This window comes from Elephantulus edwardii, unplaced genomic scaffold (assembly GCF_000299155.1).
Source record: "Elephantulus edwardii isolate Elephantulus edwardi_28Jun2011 unplaced genomic scaffold, EleEdw1.0 scaffold00110, whole genome shotgun sequence".
Lineage (NCBI taxonomy): Eukaryota > Metazoa > Chordata > Mammalia > Macroscelidea > Macroscelididae > Elephantulus > Elephantulus edwardii.
The window spans coordinates 9,948,103-9,953,647 of record NW_006399860.1 but is presented as its reverse complement, the minus strand read 5'-3'; the positions used below and the strand labels follow the sequence as shown (position 1 = coordinate 9,953,647).

Genomic DNA, 5,545 nt, shown 5'->3' with positions numbered 1-5,545 from the left:
CTGAGAAAATATGATCTCTCTTTGCTCTGAGCTTTAGGAGATATTAACATAGTAGAGCTTTTTTTTTTAGATTCTGATTTACTTTTAATTTTTTTATAGTAATATATGGATTGGCTCCTTTATTAGTACACCAAATAACAAAATTTACCATGATTCAATGTAGTAATAGATATGAAGAACAGTACAAAATACCTGTAGCAACTGAAATGTCACACAAAAAAATAACTAATTTGTATTGGCAAGTTGCAAGTACTGCTTTTATTACTGTTACTTATTCTTAGTATTCACAATAAAAAGAAAGGAAATTTCTGTTATATTAATATAACTGAATAATAAAGATGCAATATTTTCTCTATCAAATTCATGGTAACCCCTGACTTCTCTCCTGGTTAAAAACTTGTTTTGGGAGTAAATAGGATACCTTAAAAATGTTTGCCTAAAGAAATGAGACCTCACTCTGGAATTCCCCTGCAGTGCAGACCGACATTCTGTAATGTTTCTTTGTTGTTTATGTAGTTGATACAGATTCTCGTTTCGGGCTTGTATGTTCAGGCCCTGTTGATGACAGTGATGATATGTGACGTTCATCCATACAAGTTCTGGTTCTCCTGATAGCGAACAGAATCTGAGCCGAATCAGCTTAAAATGTTAAGGTGAACAATTTATATGACTGTTTCCCCTTCAAAGGGATGCAGGGTATGGCGTGGTGGGATAGCCAGGGGTTGGAGCAGCACATCTACAGTGCTGATAGGAGTCTCTTGGGGTTGAATCTCCTTGGTCAACTTCCCCTTATTCAGTGTGCAGGCCTCTTGGTATAGCGGAAAGATGGGAGGCTGTGTGGGCGGAGTATAATTGTATTCTGAGCCATCCTCTATATCCAGTGGACAGCTGCGATCAGAATCATAGGCACTCAGTCCCCACAGGTCACAAATGGCACAATAACGCAGGCGGGACCATCGAGTTGATTGAAATCTGAGTCATAATTGTGGTCCAGTAGGAGTTTGGTCAGGTCTGCTGTGAAGCCCTCAGGAAGGTCATATCCCTGACAGACAGCGAAGGCTACAATACTAGAGTTATGGCTGTTCCTGGGTTTGGCACACACCACACTGGAGAAGAAGATTCGTAGCTGACTGTACAGTAATGTCACATCACGGCCCCGGAATATCTTGGCCACAAAGCAGACCCCTAGTTTCAAAACATGTGAAGCAATGTTCAGAGCAGCTAGGAGGAGATGGGCCTGCGTGTACTCATCTACATCAAGGAGGCCAGTGACATCAGGAGCCGCATCACACACCACCAGGTCCGCAGGGCAGCCCCCAAAGTGCTGAATAATCTCCCTGGAAGTAGACAGCTGGGTGATGACCCCCTGGATCTGTAATACACCTGGCAGAGGAGCCATAGCCTGTAGGTCCACAGCCACTACATGCCCACCCCCAATCTTTTGGCTCAGCACCTGGATCCAGCTGCCTGGGGCTGCACATAGGTCAATGGCCCTCATCACATAGTGGAAGAGCTGAAGCAGCTTGAACGCACTGTGAGCGCACCAGCCATTCTCCTTGGCCAGGTGGTAGTAGACATCATGCTTGTCCTTTGATGACTGTTTCATCTCTCTCTTCTCAGGGACCTTGAGATAAGAGGAAATGGCGCTCCCACTTTCTCTGCTTTTCTTATAACTGTGAAGCCTCATTCACTTTTTTAATCTATCTCCTTCAGCCTTTCTCTTCTTCACTGACCCTCTTCTTGTTCAAGATCTACCCTTCCTGATACATGATAGGAAGTTTCAGAATTCTTATTTCTAAGGCAAACTTGGATTCATTTCTTCCAAGAAAATTTTTTGTTTGCTATTTTGATAATCCATGGCATATTCATGGCATATTTGAGCATTAATTCTTCTTCAATCCTCTTTATTTATTGTCCAATTTTCACATGAATTTGACACAACTGGAAATAGTTTGGTTTGAAACAGGTGTATGTGAGTCTTTGAAGAGACATTTTTCTTTTCTATCACTTTTAATAAGTTATGCTTTGCTTTAACATATAAACAAACTTGTATATGTGTTGACAGATAACTTTTTCCTCACATGAGGAAAAGAATTACACCCTTACACAATTTAATAAATAAATAATTTAATAAAAGTATCCATTCATTTTCTGCTTGTCTGTAGTTTCATCACTCATTATATGTAAAAAGAAACTGCACACTATCACCTCTATTTTGTCCATTTGTGTATTGCAGTACATTTATTGCCATACACTTGCAATGATTAACACTAGTAGTAAAGACTTTGTATCTATTATGTGATCCCCTCGACTGGGTATAATTTTGGTAATGAACCCCTGAGAGTAGAAGAGCAAAATCATGAGAGTCCAGATTAATTTTGTATGTCTCCACAGGTGCTATTTTATAAACTACGATTAGAATAATTTTGAAAGTTGACTATTCCTGTAGAAGACAAATGTCTTAGGATACTGTCCATTATTGAAATTTTCTTAGCTGGATCACTAACCTTACTACAGTCATCATTCATTTGTTTATATTTTTTCTAATGTAAACACAGTAAGCTACCAAGAAGCTTTTGGGGGAAAGAAGTGGGAATATCAGGTCTTTTACTAAATATCTTTTATTTCAGCTTTTTTTATCAGGCTGCTTCATGATACATAGGAATTTGAAGCTCCATCTGACATATTTTGGGCAAATAGTATCAGAGGAATGTCTATCTGTATTTCTTAACAATATATAAACTGTTAACTGTGTGAAGCACAATAAATTGTAGCTAACCTTGAGGAGAATGAGAATTACAGAACACTTGATTGTCCTCGTGCAACACCTATACTTCAACCAGGAATCAGTCCTTAGAACAGAGCAAAGAAACACTTTGTGGTTTAAAATCAGCAAAATAGTGTGTAAAGGATGTGTTCTGCCTCCATACATTTTCAACATGTTATGCAAAATGATCTTTCAGGAGGCTGGAATTTATGAGAAAGAGTATGGTGTCAGGATTGGAGAAAAATTCATCAACAACCTGTGTTATGCAGATGACACAACTTTGTTTGCGGAAACTGAAGAACTTGAAGTGTTTGCTTTATAAGATCTAGTATGGCAGCCTTCAGGATGGACTGAAGCTCAACATGAAGAAGACAAAGAGTCTCTCACCACTAACTAGGACAATTTGCAGCACCATTATAGATGGAAAAGAGGTTCATGTTTTTTACAATTTCAGCAATGATGTCTGTCTAGATATTAAGGTCATGTTCTTCACAATTATTTGCTGTGCATTGGAAATCTGGACAATGAATAAGGATGATAGAATAATTGATGCCTTTGAGTTGTGGTTTTGAAGAAGGGTATTGAATATTCCATGGACTGGTAGGAGAACAGTTTCATTATAGAGAGGGTGAAGCCAGGTTGTTCTTCGGAGGCATGAATTGTAAAGCTCCATCTGACATAATTTGGGAATGTTACCAGGTAGGATGAGTCCTTGGAGAGGGAAATCATGCTTGGAAAGGTGGTAGGACAGAGCAAGATAGAAGGACGCTGGATGAGATGGATTGATTGACCAAGTGACTGGGGTAAGAGTTCAAGACAATAAGGTTGACTCTAGGTAGAGCCATCTTCCGAGCTGTTATTCATAGGGTTGTGATGAATCACAAGTGACTCAATGACACACGACAACAACAATAACTAAAATATACTTAAAAAAAATAAAACAAAAGACCTCATTACTGTCAAGTGAGAATTGAATCATAACTGGTCCTCCATTTGATAGTCAAGGAGGATGCATAAATCCCCCAAAGGAGATCACCCATCTTCTTTTTCCTGTGCATTTGAATGACCACAATGACTCTATCTTTGTCTTAACAATGGCCTATGAATTATAACATCAGAGCTCAAAAAAATAATGACAAGAATTATAAAAGGCAATTATAACTATGCTACTTTGTGGTTAATTTGTGTCAGGGTTTATTAAAACTGTTTTACATAATTGATTCTTGATCTACAGTGTGAAAGGACTTATATTTCATTTCCTCAAAATAATCTACAAAGTTTTATTCACATGAATTATACAAAGAAGATGACTGAGACTCTAGGATGCTGGAAAATTTGTCCCGGTTTTTATGTTCTCGTGTACTTGTTCATGTTAGGAGCTTTCTGGTCAGATTCCTTATTTTTATTTCTAACTTTCAGAAATATTAACAGGAGCTTAAAATTGACTATTCCTCATTGAATTGTCAATAATTTTTAAAAAAATATATAAAGATAAAACTCTTAGATTATTACTTAATGCAAAAAGTAAAATATATTAATATTATTAAATTAACATAAAAACATTTCTGTATTTCTAAACTTGCATATAGACACAGTTTTGTATTTTCATGTGTATTAGTATATATACTTACCATAAAAACAAAGATACATTTTTATTACATGAAATGTGAATATAAGAATAAGCAGTTTTTGTGACATTATCCTAGAGAGTTACACTGTTAGCCAAAAGATTATGCATCTCTAGTGATTTTTTTTTAATCTCTAGTGATTTAAATCCACTTACGGCTCCATGGCAGAAAGGTAAGCAATCTCCTTGTATTAAAATTTATAGCCCCAGAAAGCAGATACAGGGACATTGAAACTTAGAACTGACTGGGCAATGACTTTTGAGTATTTATTTTGTTTGTTTAATTTCTTAAACTGTGATATCTATGCTACATATGATATGATGTATTTTCTGTTACTATAAAACATATTGATTAATACTAATATTATTAACTTTGTTGTTGTTATGTACTGTGGAGCTGCCTGCAACTCATAGCAACCCTGTATATAACAGCTTGGACGTCTACTCCGTCCTGAGACAGTTATACAACTCTGACACACCTATCCCCATTGTCCTAGTTACTATGTCAATCCATCTCATCCAGGGTCTTCTTCTCCTGCACTGGCCCTCCCCCCTTCTGAGCACGATGTCCTCTTCCAAGGACTGGTCTCTCCTGGTCATCTTTGTCTTAACAGTGGCCTATGAACCATGACATCAGAGCTCAAGAAATAATGACAAGAATTATAATGACAATTATAACCATGCTACTTCATGGTTAATTTGTGTCAGGATTTATTAAAGGTGTTTTACATGATCGATTCTTGATCTACAATGTGAAAAGGACTTAATATTTCATTTCCTCAAAATAATATACAAAGTTTCATTCCCAAAGTATGTGAGATGGAGCTTCAAAATCCTAGCTTCCAAGGAGAGAGACTTGGTTTCACCCTCTCCAAGACAAACCTATTTTTTTTCCTTCGTAGTCCATGCTATGTTCACGAATCTTCTTCAGCAATACAACTGAAAGGCATCAATTCTTCTTCTGTCATCCTTAGTCATTGTGCAGGTCTCTGATGCATAGCAAGCAATTGTGAAGATCATGCCTGGATCAGGAGCACCTTAGTCTCCAGAATGACATAGTTGCCTCTCAGTACTCAGTACCTGACAGCAGGTTTTCCCATCCTGAAGATGGTAGTCCCAGATGTTTTGCAACTAACACTTCAGGTCCTCCT

At 37.5% G+C, this 5,545-nt stretch overlaps 1 pseudogene; it reads right to left on the bottom strand.

Moving 5' to 3' along the window:
- Window positions 1-648: 648 nt before the first annotated feature.
- Window positions 649-1,606, bottom strand: LOC102854570 (annotated as a pseudogene).
- Window positions 1,607-5,545: the final 3,939 nt, after the last annotated feature.